The 20260-nt window shown below is 35.6% G+C and overlaps 1 protein-coding gene and 1 pseudogene across 16 annotated transcripts in view; one reads left to right on the forward strand and one right to left on the reverse strand.

The window, feature by feature from the left end:
* Positions 1-20260, forward strand: part of HDAC9 (histone deacetylase 9) — a 1049458-nt gene that overhangs the window by 90259 nt on the left and 938939 nt on the right. The gene's annotated exons all lie outside the window — the stretch shown is intronic.
* On the reverse strand, positions 11335-11427 carry LOC120365504 (U6atac minor spliceosomal RNA; annotated as a pseudogene).

Raw genomic sequence — 20260 nt, forward strand, 5'->3', positions numbered from 1 at the left:
GGCAAACTAAACTTTTAGTTCTATTTTGAAAAGAGACAAATTAGTCTCATTTAAATATTGTTACAAGGATAGGTAAGAGTACATATCTACACTTTTTAAAAGCCCTTTTTTCCCTTTGTATTTAAACTCACTTATCTTCTTATGTTCAAGTTTATTAAATCTCAGCTATGGGCCTCATTTTCCCCTACCTCCACATTGTTCCAATTTATGAATTTAAACTGTACATTAATTTAGAGATGAATAATTTAACATCAACTGAGTAAATGGGACACTTGCAGTCAATGAAAAAGTCTAGCGATTATCTCAGGCGTTTTTTTCTCCATAAGGAAAGCACGATAACTGTTGCAAAATGATATTTTGTCACTTTGTGCAAAGTATCTTGATCATTCTGGGCCTGTGTTGCTTTTTCTATAAAACTGGAATATCACATATTGCTGAATTGCAGTGACCATTTATTGGGTGTTCATTATATTTCAGGTTTTAAGTGTATTAAGTGCTTTAGATGTGATATCTCATTTAATCAGAGTAAAAACACTATGGAGTAAGGACTGTTTTCTAATATTCTGTTTTGAAGATGGAAAACTAAGCCTTAGAGACTTGTCTAGCTAGGTTAACATGTCTAAAATTATGTTTCTGGCTACCGACTGAACCAGGATCTGAATTTAAGCAGTCCAGCACCATAGCCAGTGGTAACAAGGTAGCACTAACCCGCTGTGAAGACAAATTTTTCTGTTTAGATAACTGGTTAAGATGAAAATGAAAGCTTGTACCTTCTTTACAGGGACATTTTCCAGAAAGACAGTCTTGATATTTCCAAACTGAACAATAGATTTTTCTGTTGACGCTAACAAAGAACAGGTGCACTGCTGGCATTGGCATTCACAGCTGACATGGAACTTGTGGTAGGATGATGGTTTCTGGTGCTGGTTGGGTTTTAAGGAAGGAGCATTACACTAAAAAAATTCCCAAAGTCCCTGAGAGTCTGCCCTACTCTTCACTTGCAAGTCTTAGGGAAAACTGTGTGTGGGGAGAAAATAGAAGAGAGCTCATCTGGATTAACATGAATTGGCTTGATGAATGTCAGGAGTGGGAAGCCAAGCAAACTTGTGGTCAAAGACCTTAATTAAATTCCTGGCTCTGCTCTTCATGCTCTGAAAGGTGATTCAACTTTTCTGAATTTTGTTTTTCTCATCTTTAAAATGGAAATGATGTGGTAATTGAATTCCATACTTCGAAGGACTGACGATCAAATAAGATAATGTACTGTAAAGACTCTAAATAAAGCATAAGGTGGTTTTGAAAACTGTTAATAAAAGCAAATTTTTATTTTTTTTATTTTTTGCAAATTTTTATTTTATAATCAGAGGACGTTATCTCTTTAACATGCAGAATAAAAGTAAAACAATGTTTACTCTACAAAACTACTTGAATTAGAATGCCCTTCCAGTATACTTGGACTGACTTTTCTTCCCCCAAGGGTTCAAAACCTCTAGACATTTGAGCAACTTCCAAGTGTACCAGTTACTGCCTAATGGGCAAATCCCATGATCTTTTTTCAGTCGTCATAGAATTACAGCAGTAGTAATTTATTATTCAATAAGTGTACATTGAGTACCTACTTTGTCTCTGGAATAGAGACTTTTATTGGAATAGAGACCTATTCCAGAGACTTCTCTGGAATAGAGACCTAGTCATTTTAGTCATTAGAAATAAAAGTCAGTGAAAATGAAGGCAAGCAAAAATGAAATTGCCTATTAAGTACCTAATGTGGACAAAGTGTTACATATAATCTCATTGAATCTTCACAGCAATCCTGTAACATACTTAAAAATGAGGATACTGAGGGTCAGAGAGTTTAAGAGGCATGTCTGGCACATCCTAGCAAGGAGAAAGTAGAACTGGGATTAAAACCCTATCCTATCTTCTTTTACGGTAAGTGGCTTTTCTTGTGACCACTTATTTGTTAATTCATTTATTCATACTTCACTCAATCTAGCCCTTTTGACTTTCTTCTTTCTAAGAACATCACAGATATTTTCTTAGTCATCTGTGGTTAAAACCATGGCACCATCTTTAAAACTCTTACTCTACTCTCCTTCACATCAAATCTGTTTCAATCTTGATGAATCTTATCTTCCATTTTTGTTGCCAATCTTTAGCACTCATTACTTCTTGCCACTACTAATATAGTAGGCTTACAACTAGTCTACTTTCACTCTCCCCTCCATTCAGCCTAATCTGTACAGTGTTGCCTAGTGAATCTTACTAAACCACAAATCTAATTATGTCATGTCTTGAAAACCTTCCATGGCTTGCCATGGCCAACAGAAATTGTCAATAATCACAAGGCATTCCTACAGTTCAGGGTATAGGGCAAAACTTACTTTCAGCCTTCTGCAGTGTGTGCCTTCCTGTGCATAAAATTGGTGTTTCCTAGGCTTGTCTGATAAGAATAACATGGGCTAAAGTAATTTATAGACTCAGTGCTGTTTCCATCAAACTACCATTGAAATTCTTCACAAATTTAGAAATAAACTAAATTTTATATGAAATCAAAGAAGACCCTGTATATGTAAGACAATCCTAAGCAAAAAGAGCAAAGCTGGAGGGATTACCTGACCTGACTTCAAGCTATGCTACAAGGCTACAGTAACCAAAACATCATGGTACTGGTACCAAAACAGATATATAGACCAATGGAGCAGAACAGAGAACTAAGAAATAGCACTACACATCTACAGCCATCAGATCTTTGACAATCTGACAAAAACAAGCAATGGAGAAAGGATTCTCTACTTAATAAATGGCATTGGGAAAACTGGCTAGCCATATGCAGAATACTGAAACTGGATCCCTTCCTTATACTTTATACAAAAATTAACTCAAAATGGATTAAAGACTTAAATGTAAAACCCAAACTATAAAAACCCAAGAAGAAAACATAGACAATACCATTCAGGACATAGGCATGAGCAAAGATTTCATGAGAAAAATGCCAAAAGCAATTACAACAAAAGCCACAATTGACAAATGGTATCTAATTAAACTGAAGAGCTTCTGCACAGCAAAAGAAACTATCATCAGAGTGAACAGGAAACCTACAGAATGGGAGAAAATTTTTGCAATCTGCTCATCTGACAAAGGGCAAATATCTAAAATTTACAGGGAACTTAAACGTGTTTACAAGAAAAAGGCAACCCCATCAAAAAGTGAGCAAAAGATATGAACAGAAACTTCTCCAAAGAAGACATTTATGTGGCCAAAAAACATGAGAAAAAGCCCAACATCACTGATCATCAAAGAAATGCAAATCAAAACCACAATGAGATACCATCCCATGCCGGTTAGAATGGTGATTATTAAAAAGTCAGGAAACAATAGATGTTCGTGAGGCTTTGGAAAAATAGGAATGCTATTTCAATGTTGGTGGGAATGTAAATTAGTTCAACCATTGTGGAAGACACTATGGTGATTCCTCAAGGATCTAGAACCAGAAATACCATTTGACCCAGCAATCCCATTACTGGGCATATACCCAAAGGAATATAAATCATTCTACTATAAGGACACATGCACACATATGTTTATTGCAGTGCTATTTATAATAGTAAACACATGGAACCAACCCAAGTGCCCATCACTGATAGAATGGCTAAAGAAAATGTGGTACATACATACTGTGGAATACTGTGCAGTCATAAAAAGGAATGAGATCATGTATTTTACAGAGACTTGGGTGAAGCTGGAAGCCATGATCCTCAGCAAACTAACACAGGAACAGAAACCCAAACACCACGTGTTCTCAGTCATAAGTGGGAGTTGAACATTGAGAACACATGGACACAGAGAGGGGAACAGCATACTCCAGTGCCGGCTAGGGGGTGGTGGGGGTAAAGGGGAGGGTGCTTAGAGGATGGGTCAGTAGGTACAGCAAACCACCATGGCACATGTATACCTATGTAACAAGCCTGAATATTCTGCATATGTATCCTGTTTTTGTTTTTGTTTTTTTTATAGAAAAAATAAAAAAATCACCTGAGGCTTATTACTATGCAAGTTTTCAGGCCCCACTTGACCATACTGAGCCAGATCCTCAAGGATTTACAGAGCCTTGTTGGGTGTGGTAAGACTGGTGTTCCTCCCAAAGACCTAGAACACAGGTGCATGCCTGTGACCATCCTAGGTCTCTCACTAATGCTGTGTGTTGAAGAAGTCAGCCAGTGTCACCTAACATAATGACACTTCATCAAATCAAATCTGAGTGCAAACTAAGTGCCAAAACCCCCAAAGACACATTAATTAAATGGAATCCTCCAAAGAAGTGGTTTTCTCACATTTGTAAGAGCATGAGATGCTTTTATGTGAGCACAATGTGAAACATACAAAAAGATTTAACTTGTAAATAACTTGTGGCTTTTTTTTCCATCTTTTTTTTTTTTTTCCCGACAGAGTTTTGCTCTTGTTGCTCAGGCTGGAGTGCAGTGACACAATCTCAGCTCACTGCAACCTCTGCCTCCCGGGTTCAAATGATACTCCTATCTCAGCCTCCTGACTACATGGGATTACAGGTACCTGCCACCATGCCCAGCAAATTCGTTTTGTATTTTTAGTAAGATGGGGTTTCACCATGTTGCCCAGGCTGGTCTCAAACTCCTGACCTCAGGTGATCCACCTGCCTTAACCTCCCAAAGTGCTGGGATTACAGGCATGAGCCCCCATGCCCAGCTGTAAATAAGTTGTTTAGCTGATATATGAATTGTCCAATTTTGGACTTGTATACATAGATATACATATATAATTGTATATTTAATTGCGTATACTTAAATATGTGTATATGTGTTCATAGATGATTATGGGCATATGTATTTGTGTGTTTGAATGTGTGTGGGATAGGGACACACATGTACATGCATAGATGACTTGCCTTCACCAAAAATTATACAGATGTTTCTCAAGTTACAATGGGGCTGTATCCTGATATACACATTATTAGTCAAAAAATTGTAAGTATAAACTGGCTTATAAAAAGATCCCCAATATTGTAAGATAAAAGACATTAACCATAAGATTATGAAGCAAGAGGAAAATAATGAACAGAAAAAAAGGAGTGGAAAAGTTTCTGTAAAACTTTCTACACTGTCATTGAAATCGTTATTAAATAGTATATTGAAATAAAGATTGTTGCTTTTCTCTTTTCTTTCCCCAATTTTCACTCTTACTAAAATTACTCAGTTTTTAAAATTGCTTGTGTTATTACAGTATGCATTTACAGGTTTTTTTCTTCTCAGAAATGTTTGTCTCAAATTACTTTTTTTTAAATTGCTTTTTAGGTTTTGGGGTACATGTGAAGAACATGCAAGATTGTTGGGCATTTGGGTTGGTTCCAAGTCTTTGCTACTGGAAACAGTGCTGCAGTGAACTAAATCACTAAAACTAAAATTATCCTTATAATTCTATTATAAGGATACATGCATTTGTGTGCGTATATCCTCTTTGGATATATATCCAGTAATGGGATTGTTGAGTCAGATGGAATTTCTTTTTCTAGGTCCTCGCGGAATCGCCACACTGTCTTCCACAATGGTTGAACTAATTTACACTCACACTAAACAGTGTAAAAGTGTTCCTATTTCTCCACATCCACTCCAGCATCTGTTGTCCCCAGATTTTTTAATAATCGCTATTCTAACTGGTGTGAGAGGGTATCTCAATGCAGTTTTGATTTGCATTTCTCTAATGACCAGTGATGATGAGCATTTTTTCATATGTTTGTTGGCCTCATATATGTCTTCTTTTGTAAAGTGTCTGTTCATATCCTTCACCCACTTTTGAATGGGCTTGTTTGTTTTTTTTCTTGTAAGTCTGTTTTAGTTCTTTATAGATTCTGGATATTAGCCCTTTGTCAGATGCATAGACTGCAAAATTTTTTCCCCATTCTTTTGGTTGCTTATTCACTCTAACGATTGTTTCTTTTGTTGTGCCGAAGCTCTGGAGTTCGACTAGATCCCATTTATCTATTTTGGCTTTTGTTACCAATGCTTTTGGTGTTTTAGCCATGAAGTCCTTGCCTATGTCTATGCCCTGAATGGTTTTGCCTTCATTTTCTTCTAGGATTTTTATGGTGTTAGGTCTTATGTTTAAGTCTTTGATCCATCTGGAGTTAATTTTAGTGTAAGGTGTCAGGAAGGGGTTCAGTTTCTACTTTCTGCACATGGCTAGCCAGTTTTCCCAACACCATTTATTAAACAGGGAATCCTTTCCCCATTGCTTGTTTTTGTCAGGTTTGTTGAAGATCAGATTGTTGTAGATGTGTGGCATTGCCTCCGAGGCCTCTGTTCTGTTCCATTGGTCTTTATCTCTGTTTTGGTACCAGTACCATGCTGTTTTGATTACTGTAGCCTTGTAGTATAGTTTGTAGTCAGGTAGTGTGATGCCTCCAGCTTTGTTCTTTTTGCTTAGAATTGATTTGGCTATGCAGGCTCTCTTTTGGTTCCATATGAAGTTTAAGGTGGTTTTTTCCAGTTCTGTGAAGGTTATTGATAGCTTGATTTAAAATATCTTATTAAAGATTTAAAATAGAATATATTATTTTAAATATTTGAATATTTTAATTTTTATTTAAATAAAAATATCAAAATATTTAAAATACTTTGCCAAAAATTTAAATATTTAAATATTTTAAGTTAAATATTTTTATTTAAAAGGAATTTGGGACAAATAAAATTGCTGAGAAAATATTATGTAGTAAACATTTAAATATTTAAAAATATTAAATATTTTATTTCTCAAGTATTTTTCTGAACTCAGAAATAATTGCAAATGAAATAGTAGCATGCAATTGTTTTATTTATAAAAACAAGAAATCAAGACCTGTTTGTTGTTGTACAAATTAGGCTCAGAAGTAAAGATGGATAGTTGTTCAATTGGAAGGTGAGGAAATCATTTTAAAACTAGTAAGTAAAATGAGATTTTTAATTATACATTCTGAATGTGACCAAGTAATGTGAATACTAATTCATTCTTTCTTACCTTTCTGCATCCATCCATCCACCCTTCTATCCATCACCTGCAATATATTTATTTAAATGCCTACTATATATAGTACAAGAATAGATATGTGTCCTTAAAATTTTGCTACATCCTTGATGATCACTGGATAATCCTGACTTTCTCAAAGCGGAAGGAAACCAAAATGATTGTCTCACCATTCTACCTTGATTTACTTCAACATTAAAATACTGTTTTAATCCATATTGGTTTGATATTTTTAATATGCCTTCTCCATTAGTCTCCTGTTACTCATCATTATGAAAGATTTTTCACAATTATAGTCATATTTTGGCTGTGAAATCAGCGGCTCCACTGTCTCATTGGGTGGGATGCTCTCCTTCTCCAAGTCGGACAGGCAAGGTTGGAATATGTGCTTTTAAGTAGCCCCCTGACCTGCTGCATTGTACCAGTATTCAGGCATTAGTTGTCCTTTATACAAAGAGGGGTTGTTCGTGCTGTGTGTGTTGCACCTGCTCTTGGGGCTATTCTGTTTGTTGGTGGGGAGTGCCGGGCACACTCTTGAAGAGGCAATTGGAGAGCCTCTTGTTGCCTTTGGTTCTTGGAAACTAGGTAGACTCACATTTAACTTCAATCTCCCTCACTTCCTCACTTTGTGATCTTAGAAAAATTATCATCTTTTACTTTTGTAAAGCATGGAGAATATTATTTATCTCATGGATTTCACCCACTATCCAAAGTTTACTTCCCTATCACCAATAATACTAGTTGAATACTATTAAGTGATAATAGTTTTAGAATTACAGGCATCAAACTATAGTTGACTTTTGAACAACACGGGGGTTAAGGGTGCCATCTCTACCCTCCAGTGGAAAATTCATGTACAACTTTTTGACTCCCTGAAAACTTACACCATTAGTAGCCTACTGTTGACTAGAAGCCTTACTGATAACATAAACCACTGATTAACACTTTCTTTTATGTCGTATGTATTATATACTGTATTCTTAAAGTAAGCTATACAAAAGAAAATATTATTAAGAAAATCATAAGGAAGAGAGAATATATTGCCGTTTATTATCTGTGTGGGTGAAGAAAAGTTACTTTACTTGACTTAGCTCAGTTTATTCATTAAATTATCTTGCAGAACTGGTAAGGACTGGATGAAATAATGTAATAAGAAGGTTTTCTGCATAGTCTTATCATTCTGTATCATAATTTAATCATGTTTCTTTACACTGTTTCTCAATTCCTGAAAGAATGATTTTAGAGGAACCTAGAGAACTCTCTTTAAATATCATTCTTGTTTCAAACGTATTTCCTCATGGCAGGAAGTGATAAACACACATGGCACAGCTAGTGACTGAAGAGGAAGTTAATGGTGTTTGTTTTTCCTCCAGAATTAGTAGTTCAGAAATTAAAAATAAAAATGTGGCCTGCCAAGTTTGTAAACTACACTGAATTCTTTGATTACAAGATGACAATGAATTTAATTTTTTTGACATTTGTATTTCTTTGATACTTTTGAATTGAAATGTTTTTAAAACTTACACATTTGTAGCTTTATATTTTGTAAACTATAATGATTAAAATATCCAAATTCATTAATTTCTTCCTTGCCCTGTAAACTTGGAAACCAAGAAAAGATTTAGATTTATAAAGCATTTTGAAATCACTGACAGGCACAAATACTGTTAGATTCTATGTCAAGATTGTATTTCTGCCCTTGAGATGTTATTGGTGCTTTTTAAGCTGTGATGAGAAGACTTAAGGCCTTTTCCCAGCTATGTGCTAGAAAAAAAAAAAAACCCAGTTGTGATTGTACAGTGTTGTTTGACTCAAAAGTCAACTCATTTTTCACCAGACGTTCCTGTCCATTCCTGGAAATGAGGTAGGATGAACCAGGGTGCGTGTCACAATAGATGGCAGTTGTTTAAGAGAATCTGTAAGTGACAGCAAATGCTATTCTAGAAAGTTAAAAAAATATATATATTTTTATTTCTGGAAACAAATCCTTTATATTTGGCAGGGAGAATGCAGCTTCTTAGAAATGTCTTTCATTTAATTAAAATTAGATTGATGTGGCTTGCTGCTGCTGCATAATATCATTCTGACTCGCTTAGCTATTATTGCCTGTAGTTTATAAAGATTCAAATGCACTTTGTTATGGAGAAAAGGGGGTTCCTTTGGTAGATGTTTAACTTTCATTGCAAAACCTCTTGTGCTCACTTATGTTGCCAGATTTGGTAATAGTCATGCACTCTGGGAAAATCACTGCTAAACCTGTGGAGTGGGAGGGATCATAGGTATTTATTGTGAGGAGGAGAAGGGAAGGTAAAGATGCTGTAGGATTTATATCATTTCACTCTGGAATTTGCTTTGGAAATGTCATTAAGGAAATAGTATTTGGGAGTGGTAGCTGTTTTTAGATTGTTTTTAAGTAGAATCATGATTTTTCTTTTAATGAACTGCAAAGCAATCATCTAGTCCAGTGCTCATGAAAGCAATTTAGTAGGTTGCAATTCAGTAATGGAATAGAACGGGCTACAATACAACATTGCCAGAGTGCATACACATTGTAAGATTTAGTATTAATTTATGTGACTGCTTGAGTTTTATATGGATAAGCATGTTTATGTGTGTGTGCATGTGTGTGCATTGTATTTATTATGAAATGTATTCCTTAGTGTGAGTAACCTTTGAAAAAGCTTTAAAGCCACTAATTTTTTTCTCTCATTTTACAGATGAGGAAACTGAAAGAGAATGGCTCCCATTTTATTTGAGTGGGACTCCTTGAGGCAGCTTATCTATTATGTGGTCTCTCTTGTTAGAATCTGTTTAATTACCTACATATCTTTTACAATTTTTCACCCATGCTTAAAAATTCCTGTGTTTTTGTGACCAGAAATTGGATCAAAGATGCTGATTCTGGGGAGATCTCTGCTGAGTTTCTGAGTACCATGTTAGGTCGGTAGTTGGTGCTTGTAATACCAAGGGGAAAAGAACAAAGTATTTACAACTCTCTCTCAAGATAAAAATCAGTTATCTTAGGTAAAGTCAGGTGAAAAGGTGGAACAATAATATAATACATTTGGTCAGCTGATACAAGGCAGTCATTATTAGCTTCTATCATTTGTTTCAGTTCAGTTCTACAAATACTTAATGAGCTCCTACTTTGTACCAGGTATTTTGCCAGCCACTTGCTTCTTCCTTTATGGGAAACGAATTAGTCATACAATTAAATTGATCTCCCCCTTTGCTTGTGGTGTACAGGGGGATTCGCTGGGGTAAAAGGGGGTTTTGTTTATCAAAGATAAAAGAGATGTAGCACCATGCTTTATAACACAACATACTACTTTGGAAATCTGTTATTCTTTATCTAGAAATATTCCTAATACCTTGGACTGCACCTTTCACTCATTAGGAAGTCCTGCAATGATAAAGTTCACCTATAATAATTTTTTTATTTGCTTTCATAACACATTAATTTTTATTGAACTTTCTCCTTGATGCTGTATATACAGCGTCAGTTCTGCTTTGCAAGTTGATGGATTTTTTTTTTTCTCTGACTACGTGAGGATCAAAGCAGAAGGGCCAAAGGGGCCTGCTTGCCATGTGAGGCTTTGTATTTCTCACCTTGGTATGCTTCTTGTTCGCCTTTCTGCCTGGCAGTTCCTGAAGGTGGTGTTCTGTTTTCTCTCTTTTTTGTTTTTAAAGTATTTATGCAAAGCATATTATTCTGCTTTTACTTTGCTTCTTAATTGAGTATTGGTCATGTGACTTATTGCCTGAAGCAGTTACCAGCATCAAGGAATAGTCCTCAAATGGCGTCATGAGCCTGATTTTTCTTGATGGCTGTCACTGCAGAAAGGGACACCTGTTAGGTAGGTCCAAGACAAAGAAAGGAGATGTATAAGCACAGCCTGATCTTATTAGTGGGTCTAGAAAAACTGCTTCTTTATTAAATGTCAGTATTTTAAATCTTTGCTAATTATGGTGACTCAACATGATATTTTATAGTCATTTCTACTTGCATTCTTGTTTATTGGTAGTTTTGAACATTTTTCCAAGTCTCTATAGGATTTTCTTCCCCCATTTGGAATTTCTGTTTGTGTCCTTTGCCTATTTTTCTTTTAGACTGTTCTCTTTTATTATTGATTTATAAGACTTTTTTTCTATCTGATTGAAATTAATCTTTTTCATTGTGGTTAAATTTTACCATTTTAACACATTTTGAGTGTGTCCTTTAGTGGCATTAAATACATTCACATCATTTGCTACTCTCACCACTTTCCATCTCCAGCAATTTCCCATTACCCCAAACTGAAAAATCCATGGTAGGTGCTATGAAAATAGGCCTGAAGGCCTCTTTCATTCTTAACAAGGCAGATGTTAACCTTTGCTTTTTTCCCACAACAATAGAAACGCTTCTTCAGTGATCTAATCCGCTAATTATTTCTTTGGATGAAGTGCTGCCATGATGATTGCAACTTCATTTTAAAAATGTATTCATACATTAAATAAACAGGCAAACAGCTGTTCTCATATGACCATCTTACTGAGCAAATTCTGTTTTGTTTGGTCTTTATAGTTCTTCCACTTGTTATTTAATCTACTGGTGTTTGATGTTTTCCTTGCTTGCCAATGTGATATTTCCAGCTGTGCATGGAAATTAATTTTCTATTTGAATAGACAATTCCAGGAAATTATCCATTAAGGTTATAGGAGGCAAAGAGAATGTTGCTTTATAGTCGTGTGTGTGTGTGTGTGTGTGTGTGTGTGTGTGTGTGTTGTTGTTGTTGTTGTTGGCATTATAAGGAAGGCAGGTTGATTTAAGATGGTCAGTTTATTTTTTGTTTTTAACTAATATTATTTAAATAAAATAAAATTTGCCACTGGTCACAAAAGCTGTCAATAATAGAAAGCATGGGGCACTGAAAACATATTCTCTATCTGAGACAACAATTCTAAATGGATCACCCATGGACTCTGAAACCTTTTTTGGACAATAGAAAAAAAAGGGTATATCTTTGTGTATCTGACAGATTCTGTGGAACCTCACAACCTAAGATTTCCATATTTTTATCTAAAATCCTAGTTGAGGTGCATTTGGAATTGAGAATTTATCAGATTTTAAAAAGGGAGTATGATTTTAAAAATGTATTAGGTTTTCAAAAGGACCATATACCCCCATATTACCTGTCACCTTTAATGGAGTCTGGGATGGCCCCTGTAATAAAAACAGTAATATTTCTGCAGTGAAATTCATATATCTTAATCTTAAATGAGGTAAACAAAAACGTTAAATAGCCTCATATCTGTGTAGGTCAATTTTTGCTGCCAGATGAGTTGAGGTTTGTTGCCAAACAATTTCTGAAAAATCTTTTGTTCTTTAGGATCAGGGATAAGGGACAAACACAATTTCACCTACACTCTAGGGGGTCCCGCTGTCCTTGGTCAGAAGTGGTTTGGCTTCATGCTCCAGTTGTGCCTGCTTCTCCTCAGCCCTACTCAATTCATGGACTTAGCATTTTCACTGTTATAGACATTTTTGCTTCTGGGGTTCTGCACCTGTCACTCAGTGATTCCTCTGATGAATTTAATCCTCTTTTTTTGCAGCCATATTGTACATGGGCCCTCATTCTTTATACTCAATATGTTTGCCATTGTGTGTAAATGTTTCCTCGTAGCAGGAACACATATATTACGTTCATCATCATCCCTATTCCTTTTCATTGGTTATTCTCAATACTTGAAATACCCTTTTCTCTCTTCCTCCTGTTAATTTATTCTCTGCCACATCATTCTACCAGGGTAACCTATTTTCTCCCTTTGTTATATTCTTTATATTCCTTTAAAGCCTTGTGTCTATCACTGTTTTAGCATGCCTTACATTCCTCCATAATTACTTGAATATTTATCCATCTCTTACATAAGACTGTAGGTTTCTTGAGAGTAACATCTCTTTATTTATCCATTGCCTTGCTCAATGCCTGGGACATCACAGATTCAAAGCTTTTCAGCCTAAGAAGAATAGAAGGTGTACATCTGGAGGCAGTGAGGTAAGATTGGAGACACAAGAAAGAGGGATATACAATCTTAATAAATTAGAGAGCAAGGCAGAATAGTGTAGAGGAACAGTGGTTTTTTTTTTTTATGTGCACATGAGGATTATGAAATTAAATGATACATATGGTTTGGAGAATGGGGAAATTTCAAGAAGGAGGTGAAGCTTCAGACAAACTTGGGCAAATGGATGAGACTGGGATGGGTTAGGCAAAGAACAATGTACAGTGCTTTGAGAGAAGGAAGTATGTTGAGGGGAGAATAGGCATTGGTGGCTGATGAAATATTTAAGCTATTGGCAAGTTATAAAGAAGTTCTAAATTATGAGAGTGTTGGAAGAAAAAGGTCAATAGGCCAAATGGTGCTGGATTATATAAAGCAATACATTATTAGAAAAAGAATTGGATGTATTCAGATTAAGGTGTCATTATATGTTAAGGAGTAGAACAAAGATGGTAAGATAAAAAGCATTTCTGAAAATAAATGTGTCCACAGCATACCCAGTGATGCCTGAACTAAAGGTTGTAGGGGTGTGGGGCTGAGTTGCTTTATATCATAAGGACCTAAACCGAGAAGAAAGTAGTCAGACTGCAGAAAGGGATGTGAAACTTTTGAAAAATAAAACCATAGTGTGATAGTTAATTTCTTGTGTTAACTGGACTGGGCCACAGGTTGCCCAGATATTTGGTCAAACATTACTTTGAGTGATTCTGTGAGGGTGATTTTAGATGGGATTAACATTTTAATCAGTAGACTGCATAAAGAATATTGCCCCTTGTAATGGGGATAGGCCTCATCCAATTAGTTGGAGGTCTGAATAGAGCAAAAGACTGACCTCTCTTAGTAAAAGAGAATTCTCTTGCCTGACAGCCTTCAAACTGGGGCATTGACCCTCACTGGTTCTTCAGTAGCCTACTGGCTTCTGACTCTAAACCGGGAACTCAGCTCTGCTGCTTTTGGACTTGCCAGACCCCTTTATCATGTGAGCCAGTTCTTTATAATCAGTCTTCCTTTCTGTCTCTCTCTCTCTCTGGAGAACCCTGACTAATACACATAATATGTGAAGACTGACTAGCTATGGGAGCCATAGGAGGTGAGAAAGGAATTAACGATTACTTAGGAATAAGAATGGAGAAATTGAAAAGAGCGGTCAATTTTGAGGGAAAATATATTTGGTTTTGATTTTGTTGACACTGAAGTGATATTGGAGATTCAAGTGAAATTACTGTAAGCAGCTGTAGTGAGGTAGGTAGCTTGTGTGGGTTAGGCTGGATGTTGCATCTTGGAAGTATCTACAAGCATGGTAAAAGAAATTATATGACAGAACAGAGTTCACAGGGGAATGAAAGAGACAAGCATAGGCAAGGATTTGACTGAGGTTCTTCAGGTGGGAATTGTGGGACTACAGGGGAAAGATGAGACAGTATATAAAAATATAATTGGTGACAGTTGTCTTGACATTGGTTTGTCAGACTCTTGCACCTGAATATAAGTTCCACGAAACCAACAATTTACTCAGACTCTTTTCCTAGCTTTAAGTGTTGTACTTCAGATATTTGAGATCTCTAGACATTGTTTTTTCTTCATTTTCCTCTTGAGACAAAGCCTTCTAAAGGAAAACTGAAGCAGGCATTAGGATTTCTTTGCTGTAATCTTGACTTTGCACTTAGATAGATAAAGAGAATGAGAGCTGACATTTTAATTCCTAGGATTTTGACTTCCTTTTTCAACAGTAAGAAGACTGGATTAGGAATTTCTAGGATTCCTTACAACTCAAAAGTTATGGAGAAAAATATCTATATGCTAAAAATTGTTCTAAGCTGCAAAAATGGCCTTGAGTAACTTCAGAAAATAAACATTATAGCAAATCATCTTTTATACCTCCTTTTTGGATGTTTTATTAATTTAATATCAATCAAAATATAATAGATTAAATCAAACACTTAATTTTGTCTAGAAGCAGCTTTGAGCTAAAAATTTTCTTTACAAAATTTTAAAGTTGTGATTTTTAAAAAAATTCCTTATAGAAGACCTAACCCTACTTTATATAGCATTAAATTAATGTAACTGTAAAAAAGAAAAAAATATGTAAGCAGCATTTGTTCTTTTAATATCAACACCATAAAGCAGTTTTGTTTCTCATGGAAATTTTATTCTATTACAAATCTTCCAACTCTAAAATCTTCTCATAGGGTTGATTATGTAAGTTACACCAAAGGGAGGAATCAGTGGCTCAAATGGTCCTGTGTTTACCGTACTTCTTTCAAAACTCTCTTGCACTTCCTTGTATGTTTCTAGTTATGTTAACATCACATAATCTCACAGTATCCATTTTTAATTTATGCAAGGGTACTTTCTGTTTGGAATAGCACATTCTTTTAGGCTATATCCAATGTCAGTTTGGAGTATTTGATTAATATGTGATGGCTAAATTATAGATGTTTAACTTTTTTTCCTAATTGTACAATTTGAATTATGGTTAGTTTCCAAAAATAGTTTGGAGAAACTATGAACTCTGTTTTTAAAATGTGCATGTATGTTGATATAATGTATTTGATATAGAAACTTCAAACAGTTAGGAATAGATATCATAAACTTTAATTCAAAGGCATTAAACTATTAGCACTAATAACCAACAATTTTTTAAATCAAATAGAGCATATTATGCCCCAGGATTGTGTGTTGTATTAGATATTGGTTATCATTATAATTGTCTCACTCTCTGGTGTGCAAGGGTACTCTCCATGACAATTCTTCATCATTTATCACCTACAATTTCAAATTTCCATCTGGAAACAATCTGCCTAGAACTACCAATGTGCTGATTTTGCTTTTTGTCATTTAAGGTTTTTTTTGTTTCTTTTTATTTTGAATTTGCTTTAGAGCTTCTTTATTGAGGACAACTAACAGTTAAGAATTTTCTTGAAGAATAGTGTCACAGCAGGAATCAGACAGACTTTTCAGATACAGTTCTTCCATCTGCAAAGTAAAAGCTAGAAACATTATTGATTTATGATAGAGATTATTTAAAATTATTTTTATTTTCCACAGATTCCAATTTCTGGATTTCTTATGAAGTTAAATAATTTATCCTTGGATTCATTTTATTTTTGTTTATTTAGAAGGCGTTTAGCCATTCATATTGATCAGCTGACCACTTTGTTTCGTTTGTATAATGTAATGTGTTAAAAAGACACAGGCATCTGCTTGTATTGTTTGCTCTGCAATCTGATATATAAGAGATTAAAATAGGACTGGTGTGGTGGCTCCTGCCTGTAATCCTAGTGCTTTGGTAAGCCAAGGCAGAGGACTGCTTGAGGCCAGGAGTTTGCAACCAGTCTGGACAACACAGTGTGACAGTCTTTTTCACAAAAAGTAGAAAATTAGTTGGGTGTGGTTGCATGCTGAAGTTCCAACACTTTAGGAGGCTGAGGCAGGAGGGTTGCTTGAGGCCATGGCTTCAAGACCAGCCTGGGCAATATAGTGCCGTCACGTGTCCACACACTCAAAAAAGGTTGTGCTTGGTGTTGCACATCTGTAGTCCTTGCCACTCAAGAGGCTGAGATGGGAGGGAGGATTGCTTGAGGCCAGGAATTTCAGGCTACAGTGAGTTACGATCACACTACTGCCCTCCAGCTTGGGTGACAGAATGAGGGCCTGTTTCTAAAACAAAAAACAAACAAAAAATAAAGAGAGAGAGTAAAATAATAAGATGTGTATATTTAGAAACATTTAAAAACAGTAAGAATAAAACTTTTGTGACAACTTTACTCCATTTATAAGTCACACTCTAATGACTGCTTTACTTCTTAGTAATTTTCCATTTGTAACATTTTATACCTGGATACACAAATGTAATGCAATTGAACAAGAAAACAATTATGTCTGCTGGAAATAATGTACTTATCTCATTGAAATAATTGACTTGTTTAAAAATACATAGAAGTTTTAGTTCTGTTCAGACTGCAGTTACCTGTAATTTGTAATGAATTTCCAGGAAGAATTAAAATCTTCTGATGTAATTGAATCAGAAGTTGAATCCACTGATTGTGAATGATAAATTTCCTTGCATAATTTCCCTCTCATATAAACCTCCATTTGGAGCCATTTTAGATTTGAGAGGTTTTTTTTAATATTCTATGAGTTTTGGCTGGATCTCTGGAAAACTTCACTCAAAGACTGTATCTTCCAGTGAAAGCTTCATGTTGACTTGTGGGTTCTGTGTCAGTGGAATGTTTCAGTACTTTTTGGCCTGGCTCAAATGTTTCTTGGCATTTTCTATGGAGTTTGGCCCAACCCATCTATACAGTATCATATTGGATCCCAGATAAACCCTAAAAGCCGTAATTCATCTGCAAGCTAATATGGGACTTTATTGGAGTTTGGTAGTAGACTAACACCATCAAGCTGTTGGGTGTTCAGTATTATTAATGATATTTCTAAGGACATATCTATCTGAAAAATAATACAAAGAGGAGCTACTTTTCCTTTAGCCCAGCACTTATATTTCTCTTTTCACAGAGGTCAATGTCCTATTTTAATTCCTTATTGTAATTTTTTCCCTCCTCAGCAGTTTCTAAACTTATTGCGGATCAACAGCTTTTTCTTTTTTCTTAAAGTGAGATGCCTCTGGCTCTTGGCTGACTTCAGTCTTGTGATGTGGGACTGATGTTCGTTTTCATTTTTCACTTTGAAGGGGCTGCCAAAGCTAGTTAATTTTAGTTATACCATCATAGAATGCTGGAGTCTGTAGGTGCCCTAGAAATGGTTTGGTACAGCCTCCTCGTTTTACACGTAAGAGGAGCCAGGCCCAGTTCCTTAGTTCTCACAGGAAGCTATGACACTGTTAGGATGGAACTCACGTCTGCCTCGCAACAGAGCTGGTCTCTGGAAGTCTATCCAGCTTCGAAAGATCCACTCCCCATTCCCAGTCTCAGATTTTGTACCTCTGGATAGTTTTCTTCTTCTCCTTAAAGATCTTTAAATGTAGCTCCCCATACGTCATATTAATTTGGGAAACAAGCCAACAAATTAGTTTTACATTTGTTGGGATTCCAGGTTATCTATGATACCATTGTCTTTGTGTTCTGAGTCACTAATAAATAAATATAGGAAGGAGAAAGAGATCAAAATAATAGCTTTATTATAAACAATGTTGGATTTTAGAACACAGAGTAGACTCAAGGCTGAAGCCAGCTTCTTAGGCCTTTCATAGTTCCCTATCGAGCTTAGTCATTCAGTCATAGACAGAGAAGTGTGGAAGTGCAAGTTCCTGGTCCAACTGTCAGCTTCAGGGCCTACCCTAAGGCAGGACTAGCTGAGCAGCTCCTCTGAGAAACTCCAGGAGCCAAGGGAAGGGCCTCTTTTCCAAGTCTGGCCAAGTAGAGCAGCCCCATGCCCACCCATAAGAAGCAGTGTTCTTTAGTGGCTCACCTTTTAGTGAGGGTCTTTCTCTTTCTTTCTTGTCTCTTGCTTTAGATTACGGTTTCACACTAGTATTCTGAAACCAACATTCTTCTATTTCTTTTCCTTGTAAGATGAATTATTTTCCCATTATCCTCCTGAATAGAGTTGAAAAAGCAAAGGTAGCAAAATCAGCCTAGGCAACAGATTCTTCATGATAGTGGAAAATAAATGAAGAGTTAGATAGCTGGTAATGGGAGATGGCACCATGGGAATGTGCTCAGAATACTTCCCAGTAATGGAAGATGAGTACTTTTTCCAGTTCTCTTCTGACCAGGCTATTGTTTTCACAGTTTTAAGGACAGAAAGTTGGGGAAGACTTTTACCTCTGTATTTACCATGTTTGTTTAATCTCTAGACCTCTGCCAGCACCCACCATTGTATTTTAATAAATACATTCTCAACCATCTAAAGGTGTATTCAAATGATCTTGTTTTGCTTTCATTTTCCTGTGACTTTGAATTAAGTAAAATTTCAGATCACAGAACTTCTTAGAAATTTTAGTTGACCCATATAGATAGGTTTCTACTAGGTTTCACTATTTCCTTTTTTTCAGATATCTTTCCAATGATTATCTCTCTTTTTAATCTTCTATATTAGCTTTTAAGATATTTACACATGAGAGCCCAGAGAATATTTAAGTTTTCTTCATATTAGTGAATGTTTTTCTTCACACTTCTTGCCTTGTGGAGCATGTTGCACAGACAGTTGTACTTAATTCAGAGGTAAATGAAAAGTAATTTACAGTTCTAATATTTTTGATACTCATACCTTCTCCTTTACTGTTGTTATGCTTGCAGGTTTCACTTCCTTTTAGTAGGTTGAAGTCCATTTAGATAAAAAGGTACAGAATTGCAGACTAGTAGATTTAAGAGTTTATGTATTACAATTTAAGGTATTTAGATTTAAGGTGTTTGAGTAGCACACTTGGAGTTGCAATCATGATTATTAAGATGATTTCTTTCTGCAGGCGCAGCTTAAACAGACTTCTCTTGAATCACCATAATGTTTTTGCTTCGTGGGCATGTGAAGTATCTGTTATAGTGGAATCTGAGAGAGGGCATATAGAAAATAGCATAGAAGTTGTCACCGTATGCCTGGAATGATGCTCAAGTGGTTGCCACACGCGCAGGAGCCATTTGCCTGGGTTGAAATTCAGCTCTTCATCCTTTTGTTTTTAGTTTACTCATCTGCACAGTGGGCATACTAATTAAGAGATCTACCTTGAAAGTTATTGAGATGATTAAATGGATGACTGCATGTAAAACAGTTTAAATGAGTGTCTGAATATTATATATGCTTTATAAACGTGAGCTGTTAAACAGTCCTCACATGCCTAGTTACACGAATAGATCAAGATTCTTTTGTATTTTCAAGTGGTCTCAGTACACTATTATTTAAGAAAAATAAACTAAAAAGATATTTCCTGGCTGACATTTTTAAAGGTGAACTGTGCATTAAAAGATTGTGAATCTTTAATTTTGAATAAATTTAATATTAGTAAATACTGGCTTCTTTGGTAGTCTTTGTGAAATGCGAGGATTTCAGGCACTTTATTTCCAACAGCCAAAGTGCGTATATTGTCTTCATTATTGGCACTGATTTTGGCATTTTGATTTTTAAATTATTTTGTGCAGTTTTCACAATTGCTCCAATTAGAAGGGAAGTATTAAGGAAGTAGTCTTGCAGTTATTGACAGATCTTAAGAAGCATAAAATGGTTG

Source organism: Saimiri boliviensis, chromosome 10 (genome assembly GCF_048565385.1).
Source record: "Saimiri boliviensis isolate mSaiBol1 chromosome 10, mSaiBol1.pri, whole genome shotgun sequence".
Lineage (NCBI taxonomy): Eukaryota > Metazoa > Chordata > Mammalia > Primates > Cebidae > Saimiri > Saimiri boliviensis.